Genomic DNA, 16,002 nt, shown 5'->3' on the forward strand with positions numbered 1-16,002 from the left:
GATGCCCGTCTCCAGGTCAGCTTGCTCCTGGGAGACGGGCCCGATGTGGTCGAGGGGCAGAGGCAGTTGCGACGGCCGGCTGCCCCGCCTAATGGGGCCACTTCTTCTCCTCTCCCCTGACCTGGCCTGGGGACGTCCTCTCTGGCGCAAGATTCGCCTGACACCCCACACCTGGTCTGACTGCTCCTGGAAGGTGGGCGCGGTGAGATCAGGAGGTGGAGAGGACAGGGGCTGCCCCTGGAGAGCTGGAGGATAAGCTCCAATCTCTCTGCAGGCCTGACGTGGGGGCGGCCTCTGCTGCCCCTCGTTCCCAGGTCACACTTCTTCGGGTCATATTTCCCCGGGGTTGCGGTAGGGTGCGGGGGCGTCGGGGTGTTGGCGGGGGTATGGAGCCTGCCGCTCGGGAGCTGGGGGTTTAGCTCCCATCTTTTCCGCAGATTGGCCTGAGGGCAGCCTCTGTTGCTCCAGGTCGCAAAGCAATTTCTCTGACAGCTTAGCCACCGGAGGTGGGCAGGATGGGCTGAGAGGGCTGAGGCAGCCGCCAAGGCAGCGACGGAGGGGGCTGTCCCTGGCCAGCTGGTCAATTTGTTCCCATCTCAACCTTTGCTGCCGCAGTTTCGCAGAACGCCCTTCTCCAGTTTATTCTTCTCCAGGGAGGTGGGCGCAGTGCATGCAGCCCGAGGTCTGGGCTCTCCCTTGGGAGGGGCAGAACTCTCTTGTTCTCCTTTGTCTTTATTCTTCAGCGAAGTGGTTACTGGACGCAATTCTTAATTCTGAGAAAGTGTAGCCTGTGTTATGGAAGAGCTGCTGGACAGTGAGGTTTCTGGGTGGATTTTCACATCAGCTGATGCCCCAGGCAGGCAGGAAAGCTATTACTCAGAGCTTCTTAGTCTGGGGTTGGGTATGGCCCCGCCATCCTCGCCATGCTTTTTAAAATGTGTTACTCCCCTCTTTTTCCTAGGTGACATTTTAGGTTATTGGGTCTCAGATTGCTGACACACTCATCCCTGTTCTCAGACATCTTGTAAACTTGGGTGAAGTGATAAGTAGGGGAAGATAATTTACTGAAAGGTAAGAATACTTAAATTCGCATTAAAGCTACATTCTGTCAATCTTTCTAAAATGATTTTCCTCTGATTCTAAATCCACGACCTAGTGAATGTTGTACTCCTGTGTAAATTATTGATCTTCACATCACATTTGTTGAGTGGTCAACGAGATTTATTAATTAGATTATTCCTGAAAGGAAAAGTTCAGGCTTTTCAGAATTCCTTGTCTGATGTCACCCAGGCAGTCACAGTAGAAGACAGAGCTGATATAAAAATCCCTCAGCTGCCTGAACTGCAAAGCTTCTGGGATTACTGATCCCTGAAATGCAGGTGACTCTTGATGATAATCTGGGGGATGGTTTAAATGATCAGATTCTTCCAGTCCTATAAATGGGTTCCGTGGCCCCAGCCCCGGGAGAACTGGACATAAGGGCCATATCGTGTGTGGTGGGATGGGAAGGCAAGGTGTAAGAGCTGGAATCACTGAGATTCCACACTCGCTAAACACAGTCTCCAGAGCCTAATTGTTGTCAGGTTCTGTTCTGGATTTGAGAGTGTGTTCATACATGATTCTTGCCCTTCTGGAGTCACTGCCTGGGTGGAAGTAACCTTTACATAGATCTGTGGAGGATGACATTTAAGTAGATGGGCTGTTATGGTTCTCAATGTGCCCAGGCTTGCTCTTCCAGGCACTCGTGGGACTAACGCGAGTCATGTTATTCACTCATTCACTGATTTATTACCCTTGAATTGATCACTCGTCCCACAGTAAGTGAAACAAGGTAACAGGAAGCTGAGTTTTGTCCCCTCTCCTATCACTGATTGTTTTTCAGTCGGGCGCCCTGCGTATGCATTGTGAAACGGTGGTATTTCGTGCCCAATGGGGCAGCACTGTCAGTTCTGAGAATCAGGGGAGACACATGGGTAGGACAGCACCCTGACACACATGGCACCCCCCATCCCGTGAGACAGAATTGTCGATGCTCAGGTGACCCGATGTAGACTGCGGTGCTAAACCTGAGCATGTTTAGTTATCCTGGTGGCTATGAAAATACAGACTACCAGTCGCTAACTCTGGAGACTCTGAGGGTGTGCACCCCAGGATTCTGCATTTTAAGAAGCACTTTAACGAATCCTGATGAAGAGATCTGAGTGTCCCACGGAGAAACACTGGTGTGCGAGGCACCAATATTGAGGATTCTCAGGGAACGATGTCTTTTTAGGATGGTCCATGGGTCCTCACTTTAGACTTTTGCCTTGGGTTTAATTGTATGTGTTCAGAAGTGATGTCTTTCAATTCCAGTGTATGTCAGCATGCTCTGTGCAGGGATTTACTCTCAGTAGATGGCAAAAACTATGATTCTTCAGGTCACCGAGCTACACTGTGAACAATATTTTATTTTGGTTTTCTTTGTAGCAATGCAGAGTCTCCCGAGAAGAGATTTAGACTCAACAGCTTTGTGTCAGACTTTGGAAGACCGCTGCTGCCCAAGGTGTTCTCTGGCAGTGCAATGACGAATCTAGGTCCCTCTTTCACTGCTACATCAATGAAGTGGACCACTTGGACAAGGCCAAAGCTGGTATCCCTACCATAGCCCTTTACAGTGTTATTCGGCTCCAGGAAGCCATCAGATGCAGCAGGTGTCCAGAGGAGGAGCCGAACAGACTCATGAAATGTGACATCCCCAACTTTATCAACACGGACCAGAACTCTGCCTTTGTGGAAGATGATTTCCTGATTTTGTAACTACCGATTGTTCTAGAAAATAAGCCAGTTGCCCAGAACTCACACAAAGACTTGAATTGAGAAACGTGCTTTCTCAGGTATCTTTCTGAAGATGTGAAGTCTGTCTTTGTATGGAAGGAAGTCCCCTTTCACAAAACTGAATGTGTTTGTGTCTGAGAGAGGGAAATGGAGACAGAAAGACGAAGAAGCAGAAGAGAGCCCCCTCAGAAGAGATCTAGTTAAGGTGAGTTTTTGTGCCTTTAAAAAACATTTGGGGTTTTAGGGGGAACAAAGTATTTACACTGTCTTATTCTCCTCATTGGAAACCTTGGCCCCGTCGTCAGAGTCAGCGGCCTTGAACGGGGGTTGCACGCTGCGTTTCATCTGGCACTGCCACTTCCACGCTCTGCCTTTAGCACGTTGCTTTGCCTGTCAGGGTTGCCACCCTTTTAACTGTAAGGTGAGGAGTCTGGAGTAGATGATCCACCCCAGCTCTGCTGTTTTGCAAATTTCTGATTTCGTATTCGGATGAGTCTGGGATACACCCAGAGCAGTATAAACCAGGCCCTACCTCCTGCCTATTGCTGGGGCATCCCTCAGGTCTGTGCCTTCTACTCAACCCTTTACTGAGCCCAGCTTTGGTCAGGAGCCCAAGTGCCTACCGGGATGGCAGGGGACTTGTCTTTCGTGGTCACGGTGGCCAAGAATTCTATTGGTGTGCTGAAACAACTCTTCTGAGATCCTCCACCCACCCCTGCTCAAACCTAATGACAGCACTACGGTTCCTTTCCTAGGAGGAGAATCAATCCATGGTGCATTTTATGACAATCCTGTCCCCAGGGATGCACGGAAGTTTATCAGCTGAGTGAGGGGAGGTGCCTCTGTGTCCCTGTATCTCTGTCTGCTGACAGTTCGCTGCCACCGGCTAGTGAACAAGAAAAGTGCTATTCACCATGTTGTGTGTTTTCCAAATGTGTAGGTGATGGTCTTGTGGCTCGTGCGTGGGCTTTGATTTGGGATGGTGAAGGGCTTATAAATACCTCATCAACATGTATTCGAGGTGGCCTGGTGCCACACAGATTTGATTCATGAAGGCATCAAGCCTGCACACTGGTTTGGAAACAACTTGGTTTTGATCATTCACACTGCGTGCATGACTCGCTGCTAATCTCTGGGTGGTTTTTTCATTTCAGATTTATTCACCCCATGTCTTGCTTAAGCTGAAAAATACATTTATTTCACCAGAATATTCTCTGATTCTTTGTTTACACACATCCAGTTTTTTTAATTCCTTTAAAAATGATTCTGTGTTTATAATGCCTCCTAATTTCTATCATCTCTATGTTGCCAGTGGCCTGAGACATGCACCAGATTTGATGCCGGAACAGTTCCACCAAAAGAAATCCCTTTGCCATAATATCTTTTGAGGAAAATATTATTCTTTAAGGCTCTAACAGTAAATCGTAGAAGAAAGCATGGAACATTTCTTGTAGTTAATACATGTTCATGCGAAAAGAAATGATATTTTCATTAAACAATGTTGATTTTAATAACTTTTACAAATGTGAACATTATTATTCATAATTTAAGTAACCAGATAAAACCACAGTTATTTATTATGAAGATTGAAAACTATTTACATGGTCTCTTAATTAGAAGTAGCTTTATTAGAAGACTGAAGGGTATTTAAAAGATGGAAAAATACCCATGATGACACCATCATTTTTATTAACTAAATATCAAGAACTGTGCAGGGATAAGATTTAACCCTCTGCAAACTGCCAAGTTAGCATGAGGTAGTTTGTGGATGCTGCCAGAGGACAGGACACTCCCCCAGGATCAGAGACAAAGGACTTCCTGCCAGCACAGCAGGCAGCCTGTGGTTCAAGTTCATATTGGTTCCTGAGTTCCTTTCCTATTGCTGTTGTAACAAAGGACCACAGACTCAGTGGCTTAAAGCAATACACATTCATCTTCTCACTGTTCTAGGGTGCAGTAGTGCAAAGTCAATGTCAGTGGGCTAAAACCAAGGAGTGGCCAAGGCTAAGTTCCACACCGAGGCTCTTGGGAGGGATTCGTCATCCTACCTTTCCCAGCTTGCAGAGGTGCTCACACTCCTTGGCCCAGGGCCCTGTGTCACTGTGACCTCTGCTGCCACTTTACATCTCTGTCTCTGACTATATAGATATAGAGGAAGAGTCTTCTACATCTGGTATGGACCCTTTTTCTTACATGGACATTGTATCCCTATTTATGTGCAGATGAAAACCCCTTCCCTCCAGGGTGCGGTGGCATCAGCTCACAACATGACCACTCTGGGCTTTAAGTGTCCTCTTTGTATTGTCATCAGGGAACTTCTCTCTCCATAGTTAGCTCTGTGTTAATTTGTTGTTATATTTTACCCAGAATTACTGAAAGTTTTACTTAAAAGGGATCCTAATTAGCTCTGTTTACCTGTTTCCAGAGCTGAAAGCTTCAGTTCTAGAGTATCAGTTTGACTTTTCCTAAAAATACATTCCAGTATATTTCTCTGGTGAAAGTCTCTACCCTGTTATCTATTGTCCCATCATTTCCTTATTTTCTTGAATATATTAAAAGTATTTTATAGCCTTTATTGGTAACTCTGATGCCTACATCACCTGGGGTTTGCATCCTTTGTCTAATGCTCCTTATTCTCATGTTATCTGTCATATAGTCTGGACATGTTGCATGTCTAGAAATTCTTTATTACATGGCAGACATTGCAAATGAAAAATCCATGTTATCTTCCGTGAGAGCTTTTCTACCTTCCCGTTAGGCAGACAGTGTGAGGGACTGATCATGTCACTCCAATCAGGCGCTGAGGTGGATCAGGACTAAAGTGCCTTTTTTCTTAAAACAGCTTTGAGGTATACTTGGCAAAATAATTTTCACACGTTTAAAGTGTACAGCTTAATACGTTTTGACGTAAGTATATCCCCAAGGAACCATGACCACACTCAAGACAGTGAACATACCCATCACCCACAAAGCTTCTCTCCTGACTTTTGTTGTCCCTCCCTCCCTCCCCGTCTCTTCCCCTGGGAACCATTGATCTGCTTTCTATCACAACATAGTGGTTTGCATTTTCAAGATCCTTATATGAATGGATTCATGCAGTATCTACTCTATGTTGTCTGACTTCTTTCATTCAGTGTAATTATTTTGAGAATCATCTGTGTTGCTGTATTAATAGCTTGTTTGTCTTATAGTAGAGTATTGTTTAGTGCTGAGTTTTTACTGAAGAGTTTATTGTGAGCAGTGTTTGTATAGACCATCATTTCTTTCTGCATTTACTTCTTGATGGATGCATGGGTTATTTACAACTTGTGCTATTATAAATAAAATAGCAGTGAATGTTTGGTTACAAGTCTTTGTATGGACATATGCTTTTCCTTTCTAAAGCACCAGATGAGGAATGTCTGGATTATATGGTACACAGGTGTTTACCTTTTTAAAAGAATCTGTTAAAGACTTTTCCAAAATGGTTGTACTATTGTAAATTCCTCGTGGTGTGTATCAGTTCTGGTTGCTCTACTTCCTTGCCAGCACCTTGTAAGGTCAGTCTTTCTAACTGTATTCATTCTAGTATGTATGTGAACTAGTATCTCACTGTGGTTTTTAAAAGCATTTCTCTAATGACTAATGACACCTTTAATCAGCATCTTTTCATATGCTTATTATCCATCTGGATATCTTTACTGAAGTGTGTTTTCTGGCCTCATTCATTCAGGTGTTTGAATTATTATTGAATTTTGAGACCTCTTTATTCTGGATCAGATACAAAGAGAGACCTTTATCAGATATATGATCTGCAAATAGCTTCTGTCTATGGCTTGTCTTTTCATTTGCTTAGCAGTGTTTAGAAGAGCATTGAAGAGTCTTCATGTTCATAAAGTTCACTCTATCAGTTTCTTTTTAAAATAGATGATACTTTTGGTGTCATAGCAAAGAAAAATTTGCCAAACCCAAGGCCATAAACCTTAAGCCTATGCTTGTTCTCCTAGCTGTTTTATAGTTTTAGATTTCCTATTAAGATCTATGATCCATTTTGAGGTATATTTTGTGAGGTGTGGATCAAAGTTCATTTTTTTTTTTTTTGCGTATCACGATCTAATTGTTCCAGCACTACATGCTGAAAAGATCCTTTCTCCACAGCATCCTTTTTGAGAATCAATTGTCTGTATAAGTCTTGGTTTAGTTCTGAACATTCTATTGTGTTCCATTATTCTATTTTCCTGTTTTACACCAACACCCTAATTTCTGATTACTGTAGCTTTATAAAAAAAGTTTGAAAATCAGATAGTGCAAGTCTTCCAACTTTGTTTTTCTTGTTCAAAGTTGTTTTGGATTTTTGGGATCCTTTGAATTTGTATATGAATTATAGAATAAGCTTTTAAATTCCTTACATCCTGTTCTGCCAAAATTCCACCCATGTCTTTGGCCGTCTCCAAAGCCACATTTTCTGAAGAAGTCTCTCTAGATCCCAGGTGAAAGGAATTTCTCTTTCGTCTGTGCTCAAATCACATTTGATATTATTTGATTACATTTAATCATATTTGCCTGTATGTACTTGTCTGACCTTTCCAGCCATTTAGTAAATCTCAAAAGATTAGGAATCTTGACTTGGTTCCCTCTGTGTGCTGAGAAACTAGTTCTATGCTTTGCAGGAGTGAGCCCTGCAGTAAGAGGTATCTGCAGCACACATCTAGCTCATTGCTTGAATATTGTCAAGGAATTCTGCAGATTTAGAATTGTTTATTGATTGTTGTCTCCAAGACGGCTCAGTCTTTTTTATTTCTATTGCTACTGCTGCAGTTTCAAAGAACAATGGGCTAGTTATTTTGCAAATATCAAATCATACTCTAATTGTGTTGTCACGCAAATTATGTGCTGCTGTGTCTTAACAACCTGCTTAGTGTTCACAGGCTCCTTCACTCATGGAAAATTTGGGAGAATGTCATATCCTTAGAGATAGCAATGCTGTCTTTGGCGACCTGAGCAGCAGTATCTGAATTCACTCCTGCTGTTTTTCCAGTGTCCCCTCTAGACCTCCTCCAGCCCTCCATGGGGGGCCCTGCAGTTCTGCCCTAGAAAAGCCTGTTGCTTCTCAGGAAGACTTCCCTATGAAACATAACCATGTCCTTCTTGTGGGGACATTCAGTCCAGAGACCTGAAAGCAGGGGAAAATATTTAGCCTGCTTTTGGTAGAACCTAAATTCTTCCATACTTGTTAGAAGCAATTTCAATGAGGAAACTGTTTTGGCATCTAACAAATCAGCAGAAATGACTGATGAGGAAGATCAGCTTCCCCATCCCACTCAGTCGTCATGTTGATGTGACACACACATTGGCAAACATTTTCTCCTGTGAGCAACATAAAGTTCAAGACGTTATGAATGGCTTTTTGTTTTTATTTCTTAGTCTTTCCACATTCACTGTGTCTCGTGAGATTATATGAATCCTGCTTATTTTCAGCCCAGCACTAAACTTTTTAAAAGGATCACGTGTTTAAAAGGCTAGTGGACAATTTTTTAGAAGACAGAAATCCTTAGATTTTGGTCCCAGAGTTGAATCTTGGTTAGTGGTGAATGAAAATTCCCGTTAAAATTTTAAATTCAGTGATATAAAGTCTTAAAAATAGTTAAATATTAGTCAATTTCATTAAACACTATAAGAGTTATTTACCTTTAAGCCTGTTTCTGGGGCAATTTTGCAATGATTCCCTCCCTTTATCGATTCCCTCTTTATCAGAATCCTTGAGAGGCCCCTGTCATCATTGTCAGTATCATCATCATCATCATGGAACTGAATCTTCTGGAAGATTCTAGGAAAATAAAGAGATGGACGGGATTATGTGTAGGTCAGTGTGTGCATATACAATAAGAACAGCTGTCAGACATTAGATGCAAGATACCCATTTCATTTAGGGGAGAATGTGGTCATGAAATCCTGATGTGGTGAATGAAGGAAGCGGTGGGAACAGGATAGTCAATGGAAAGGAGGAGGAAGTGAGTGAATTGGAGAGCATAGATCCTTGGTTAGTTGATCAGCACATTGGTGAGAATGAGGGGAGTGTGATGGCAGAATCATGTCCCTCCCCGGCCACAGGGTAGCCACCTGTGACATGTTACTGTACATGGCAAAAGGGATGACAGATATTTTAGGATTAAAAATCTTAGAGGATTTCTGTCTCCTAAATTGTCTATTAGTTAGCCTTTAAACCCATGATACATTATTATAGATTAGTGCAGGGGCACAAATAAAATGGATTCATATAATCTCACCAGACAAACTGAATGTAGAAAGGATAAGGAAGAAAAACAAAAAGTCACTTATAAGTGCCTTGAACCATAAATTGCTCATGAGGAAATGTTACACAAGGTGAATGTCACAGCCACATACATACTGCCTGAGTGGGATGGGACAAGGGGATCCTGAGATGAGACAATAGGGTGAGTAGTCTGGATTGTCCAGGTGGGCTGAATGTAATCACAGGGGTCCTTAAATTGGAGGATATTTCCCAGCTGAGTTTAAAATCAGAGGGAGGTGTAGCGATGGAGCAATGTTCAGAAAGGCTGCTGACCATGAAAATGGAGGAAGTTGAGGGGCACAAGCTAAGGAAGGTGGGTGACCTCTGTAAACTGGAAAAAAAAAAGGAAACATTCTCTTCTAGACCCTCTAGAAGGAAGGAACCCTGCTGGTATCTTGAATTTATCCCAATGAGAACTGTGTTGGATCTCTGACATCCACAGCCATAAGCTAATAAGTCTGTGCTGGTTTAAGCTATTAAGCTTATGGGAATTTGTTACAGTGGTAATAGGAAAATAACATAGTGAGTGGTAGTGTAAGGGATTAAAGGTCTAGGGTGGGGTGTGGAGAGAATTCTGATATTTACACCTAAAAAACAACCAGGTGAAGTGGGAAGGTGTTTTAAGGAAGACCTACCTGGCAGGGCTGTCAAGCAGACTGGAGTGAGCGAATCCTTGGAGTTAGAGGAATCAATTAAACCTCACAAGGAAAATAAGAAATAAAATGTAGCAGGGCTTCAGTGTTAGTAGATGTAGGAATGGAAATGGGCAGAGAGATATAAACATTATTTTGAAATTACCTACAGGTTTGATGACTGCATGTTTGGGAGAGTTAGCCGATGTGTGGACTGAATGCATCCCCTCAAAATCCATATGTCGAAACCTCATCTCCCAGGGTGATGATATAGGGATGCGGGGCCTTTGGGAGGTGATTAGTAGGATAAAATGAGGTCATGAGAGTAGAGCCCTCATGAATGGTATTAGTGTTCTTATACAGGGCCCCAAAGTGCTTGCTTCTCTCTCCTCTCTGGGCCATGAAGATAGTGGGAAGACAGCCATCTTCGAGCTGGCAATCCTCTCCCAGATACATTGACCTTGAAAGCCTCAGCCTCCAAACCATAAGGAATATGCTGGTTGTTTAAGCCACCCGACACACGGTAATTTGTTACAGAATCCCAGACTGACGAAGACAGTGGAGAATGCCACTGCGTTTGGCAATGATTGCCTGGAGAATGCTGAAACCCAGGGAAGTGGGCAGCACAGACGTTTACTCATTTAATCCTGCCAACACTGTAGGGGATAGAGTCTACATTTTCCTCGCTATTTAAAAGGTAAGGAAAAAGAGGCACAAACAATAACAATGACAACGACAACAACAACAACAACAGCAACAATAATTTGTCCAAGATTCACACAGAACTCCCTGGAGGGAGAGTGAGAATTAATACTTATGCAGGCTGGCCCCAGAGCCCCTGCTCATAACTACTAAGTCAGATCACCTTGCTTATTTAATCAGTTTTTTTCAACTGTGATATGAGTGTACTGTGTCCAGTAACTTATAATTTCAAAATACCTCACTGTAAGGGAAACATTAGTCGCAGGCATTACAACCCACAGAAAGCTAGACATACAAAAATAACTTGTTAAGGCAAGATAACCAATAATGTTTTTAAATATTATACCTGCTGACCCTTTGCAATAAAGTGTTTATTTATAATTCTGTCTGGCTACAGAATAACATCATAATCCTGCATGTGGCTGGTGGCTCCCGTGTTGGACAGCACGGGTCTAGAGAATTTAAATGACTTGCCCAGCCTTGCCCAGGAAGCTCGTGGTGGGATCAGAGCTATAGTCTGGGACTGTTCCTTCCTATCCAAGTCCCTCATGGAAGTTTAGAAGCTTCTCCTTTGGTGCCCAGCTGTCTATCCGTACTTATGACATCTTGTCAGGTGCCCCGGCCTGCTCCTGAACATCAGCCAGAACCCACTTCTGCTCTTTTTTGGCCAGGTAATACCTTCTAGCAACTTCCATTGCCTTCTTGGCATCAGTTTTTACATGGAAGGGTAGTGGCTAGAGAAGGAAATGTGTCCACATGACAGGTTTTTCATAAATATAGTAGGAGTGGTCAAGAGAAGAAAACCTCAGGAATACGAGTGGAAGCAGGTCATTTAATATACCAAATGCGTACTTTCAATGTATGTTTGTGTTTCCGAGTCCACGCTTGTTCTACTCGTGCATTATAGGCCAACACATCAGGAGACAAGGATTTGGGGCAAGAAATAGCGGCTTTAATTTGTAAAGCCAGTGGAGAAGATGGTAGACCAATGTCCTGGAGAACCATCATCCCAAGTCAGAATTCAGGCTCTTCTTATATTAAAAAGGGGAAGCGGGAATGCTTGGTTGATGCAAACTTGGTGTATGAATTCTTTGTTTTTAGAATCCTTTGTTCTTGCAGCTCTTCACCTGGGTCAGATCCGTGTAAACCTCCAACAAGCAAATGTTATTTTCTATTCTGTATCTTGTTATCTTTATACGAATGGAAAAGTGATAATATCCTTCAAAGTCAGAGCCTTGAGAATAGGGTCTCCTGTATATTTCAGGATCTAGGCAACATTGTTTCACAAAAGGTGCAGAAACAGCAAGACTAAGCCTAGGAAACAGGGCACAGGTTTAAAGTCAAAGGAACAGATCTAATATGGAGTCAGATTTGTTCTTTCCTATTTCAGTAGTGCCATGGAGAAGGCACTGTGGGCAGCTTTCTGTAGGGTCCTGGAGGCTTTCTCTCTCAGCCTCTGTGCGCCTCTATTGAAAACCCGTCATCGCTATCTGGCCTGCTGGAAAACCAGTCCGCCTGTTTTGCCCTGAAGTTGTGTTCTGTTTATAACTCATCTCTACTCCTTGGAAAACAACTCAATAAAAACTCAGTTGGTTTCCCACCAGCCCTGAGCAGGGGTGAGGGATAGCATGTTATTATTTTATAAAAAAAATATATAAAAATGTTTTAAAACAGCACTGGGCACATAGGAGAGAGACAATCGATGCTTCCTGGCTTAAATCGAAAATGATGACTCAGTGAGTCTATGGCTGCTGTATTTGCTGAACTAGTTACTCCTTTGCTCCATTACACATTTATTTTAACTGAAAAAGAAATATATGCATATGGTTAAAAAAATTCAAACAGAGCAAAAAATACTCAAGTGAAAGAAGTTTTCCTTCATCCTCTGTTCTTACACGCCTCCCTGGAGATGCCAATATTTACAATCCTTTGTGTGCTTTCCCAGATATGCTATGCAAATTCCCACCAATGTATGTAAATTCCTTTAAAGTTTTACTTATTTTTAACTTTAAGGGATTTAAATCCTCAAGTGGCTTCTGCCACAGTAATAGAAAAGAAGAAATCTGACTCCATATTAGATCTGTTCCTTTGACTTTAACCCTGTGCTCTGTCTCCTAGGCTTCTTCTTGCTTGTAAAACAATGTTGCCTAGAGCCTAAAATATACAGGAGAGCCTATTCTGAAGGCTCTGACCTTTAAGGGTATTTAACACTTTTCCAATCATATAAAGATAACACGTTGCAGAATAGAAAATAACGTTTGTTTTGTTGGAGGTTTACAGGGATCTGACCCAGGGAGATAGCTGCAAGAACAAAGGATTCTAACAAGAAGGAATTCCTACACCAAGAAGTTTGCAAAAACCAAGCACATAGGAAAGCAGCCTGAATTCTGACTTGGGGAGATGGTTTTCCAGGACATTAGTTTGCCATCTAGGTCTACAGAAACTTGCTATTCCATGCCCCAACACTTGGTCTCCCGACTTAATGGCCTGTCCTGCACTGAGGAGAATGAATTTGGACTCAATAACACTTCTACCTACCTAGCAAGTTGGACACTGGGACTGAGGGCAGCTCTCCCACACACAGGGGCCTACGGTGAGCCCTTGATTATTCCCCGAGGTTGGGGTGTGGTTTACCCAGGAGGGATGGGGACTCTACACCAACACTCTGGCAGTCTGCTCCTTCTGGGGCTCTGACATTTTACCTCCCGCTCCCTGCCAGCCCAACATTTGGGACAGTGGAGCTAAGGCAGAGATCGTGCCTGCCTGTTTCCCAGCGTGTAAAAGGGGAATATGTACTCTTCCCAAGGTAGTTCTGAGAAACAACACCTGCGGGTGCTTGGCTCCCTGAGCAACAGTAAACCTAGCTCCTTGTGGGGGCAACGGGTATGATACCCGTAGGGTTTCTGCAGAGACCTTAGCTGGAGGGCTGGGCCAGGGACGTAAAATATGAGCTGTGGGCAATGACGGGTAAGAGAAGGGTGTATAGGCAGGACTGCTGCCTCCTTCGGGGTGCCACAAGAGGTAAAACGCTTTCTCCCCATCTCTGTTACTCCCCTCCCAATTCCAGATAACTGCCTTCCCTCTGCTCCTCCTGTCCATGTGTCTCCCTCCACTTTTCCCCGCCTCCCCTCCTCCTCCCCTATTCTCCCTCCCTCGGTTCCCCTTCTCTCTCAGGACCCAGAGCGGATCGCTGGCCCTCCTGCGCATGCGCAGTTGCTGCCAGCTGGACCGCGGGTTGGAAGCTCCAGCTCCGAGCCGGGGATCGGCCCCAATGGCTTCTCAGCTCTGTCGCCCTGTAGGCCTTTGGCTACTGCCTGGGGCCGGGGCCTCTGGCTGTGGAAGTGCAAGGTGAGGGGATATCGGGAAAGGGGTGAGGCGGCTGCGGGAGGGCGGTCGGCGTGTCACAGCCCCCCAGGGCGCCAGTCAGCGTGTGTTCAGCTGGATTGCTCGGGCCAGACCCCTCTGCCCGCGCCACCTGCCCCGGCGCCCCGGCCACAGCTGTCCAGGGCCAGGTGTGCCCCTGCGCCTCTTGGCCCAGCCGGGCTCCCCTCAGTCCGCGGCTGGCGTCCGCTTCCCCTCTCCCGCCCGCGAGTCCTCCCCTCCCGGGCTTCCTCTCCTAGGCCGCCGACCCGTCCCCACCACTGGGCGGGCTGTGTCCCGGGCGGGCGGGGTCTGCACACCCGGACGGGGCGGGCGGCTTGGGCTGGGGCTGGGGCTGGCCTCCGAGCGGGGCTGCAGCCCGCGTCCCCCACCCCGCTCTCCCTGCCCCGCGACCCCGGGGCTGCCTTCCTCTCCCTTTCCCGATCCCTGAGGTCCAGATTAGCGGCGTGGGCGCTGCTCCCCAGGCTGAGAGCCCGCGGCTGTAACTCCCAGCTTCTCCTGGTGGAGTCGGGAAAAGGGAGCGGCAGTGCTGAGGGAGCTTCTGTCTCCTTGATCAGGATTTCTGACCCAGGTAAGTACCTTGAACACTTTCAGGTGTTATGATGGCGGTGCTTGTTGATGTCACATGTTTTTATACTGAGAGGGATTACAGTGGTGAAAGCAGGGCTTGGTTCAGTTAAAAATGAGCTGAAGGCATGAGGCTGTCTCATCCTCCATCATTCACTCTCCCAGGGTGAAACGTGAGACCGTCGATCTTAAAAAGATACTTATAGTCCCTAACTAGTCCAGCCCAGCTATTGTGTGTTAACAGGAACAGCACAACCTGAGGCGTTGGAGACCCAGGGACATTGCACTCCTAAAGAGCTCCTGGCAAAATCTGGTTTGTTTTGGGTTTTTTTGTTTGTTTGTTTTAATTAAATTGTGGGACAGACTAGTAGTATAGAGGGAAAAATAATTGGCAAGAAGGATTTTTTCATATAACAGCTTTATTGTGATATTGTTCACACACCATGAAGTCCACCCACTTGAATGTTACAATTCAGCAGCTTTTAGCATATTCACATTTGTGCAACCATTATTATTCCAGAACGTTTTCATCACATCAGAAAGACCAGTTGAAATGCATGACCTATCCACCCCTTCCCAGTGGTGGTTCTAAAGAAGTTTCTTGGCTGTTCCTGACCATAAATTAACTTGTTACATTCCATGAAATATCTGGGAGGAATTCTAATCAGAATTGCAATGAATCTGTCTATCAAAGCAGGAAGAATTAATGTCTTTATGGCATAAACTTCTTCTACACATGAATATATCTGGGACCCTATCTTTTCATCTGTCCAGAGCCAGGCCTATGGGAAATCTTGGGTTTGTGAATGATGAGATTCAATACATCATTAGATGCAACTGTAGCCTTTCACTGAAGAGAAAAGTAACCTCGTAGAAGCCAAGTGATTCTCTGATGGTTAGAATGAGTGACCGCCAGTGCTGGAGTATTCGAGTGGACTTGGTGCTTGCAGAGTTCTCCACCACCTACAGCTAAGGGGATTACCGTGTTCTTTTACTTTTTTTTTTTATGGCGTTGCTTTTATTTTTACTTATTATATAAAATTATTTTTTATTGAAGTGTTGTAAATTTACCATGTTAGCTTCAGATGTACAGCAGAGATTCAGTTATAAGCTTATGCATATGTATATAAATGTTTTTCAGATTGTTTTTAGTACAACTCATTACAAGAAATTGAAAATAGTACCCTGTGCTATATAGTAGGTCCTTGTCATTTAGTTTATATTTATTAATGTGTATCTGTTAATCCTCCCTTTCCTGCCTGCTAACAACAGTTTGCTTTCTATGTCCATGAGTCTATTTCTAGCAGCACCGTTTTTGCTAGCAATATATGCTGGTTGGCTCTTTTCTGTTTCAGTAGTTCCATCTTATGTGTGGGCGTTTTTCTTCTGGTGGGCCTGTGTGTGGTTTGCACACGTGATAATAGAGATCTGTATTTGGGAGAACTCCAGGCCTCGTGTAGTCCCTCGTATGGAGCGCCCACTGAACTGATGCTTGAACTTGGAAAAAAACAGTAAATGTTGGAATTTCCACTATGGTTGAGACTTCCAGGTTTCTATAACCTCTTTAGCCCACCTAAATTTTGGCTGCACCCAATACTGGATAATTTGGTGGAA

The 16,002-nt window shown here is 44.3% G+C and overlaps 1 protein-coding gene across 1 annotated transcript in view; it reads left to right on the forward strand.

The window, feature by feature from the left end:
• Positions 1 to 13,602: 13,602 nt before the first annotated feature.
• Positions 13,603 to 16,002, forward strand: part of LOC140694882 (trafficking protein particle complex subunit 9-like) — a 230,532-nt gene continuing 228,132 nt past the window's right edge. Inside the window, exon 1 of the mRNA XM_072957903.1 lies at positions 13,603 to 13,788. The gene's annotated coding sequence lies outside the window, so the exon portion shown is untranslated. The remainder of the gene's footprint in view (positions 13,789 to 16,002) is intronic.

Source organism: Vicugna pacos, unplaced genomic scaffold (assembly GCF_048564905.1).
Source record: "Vicugna pacos unplaced genomic scaffold, VicPac4 scaffold_107, whole genome shotgun sequence".
Taxonomy (NCBI): domain Eukaryota; kingdom Metazoa; phylum Chordata; class Mammalia; order Artiodactyla; family Camelidae; genus Vicugna; species Vicugna pacos.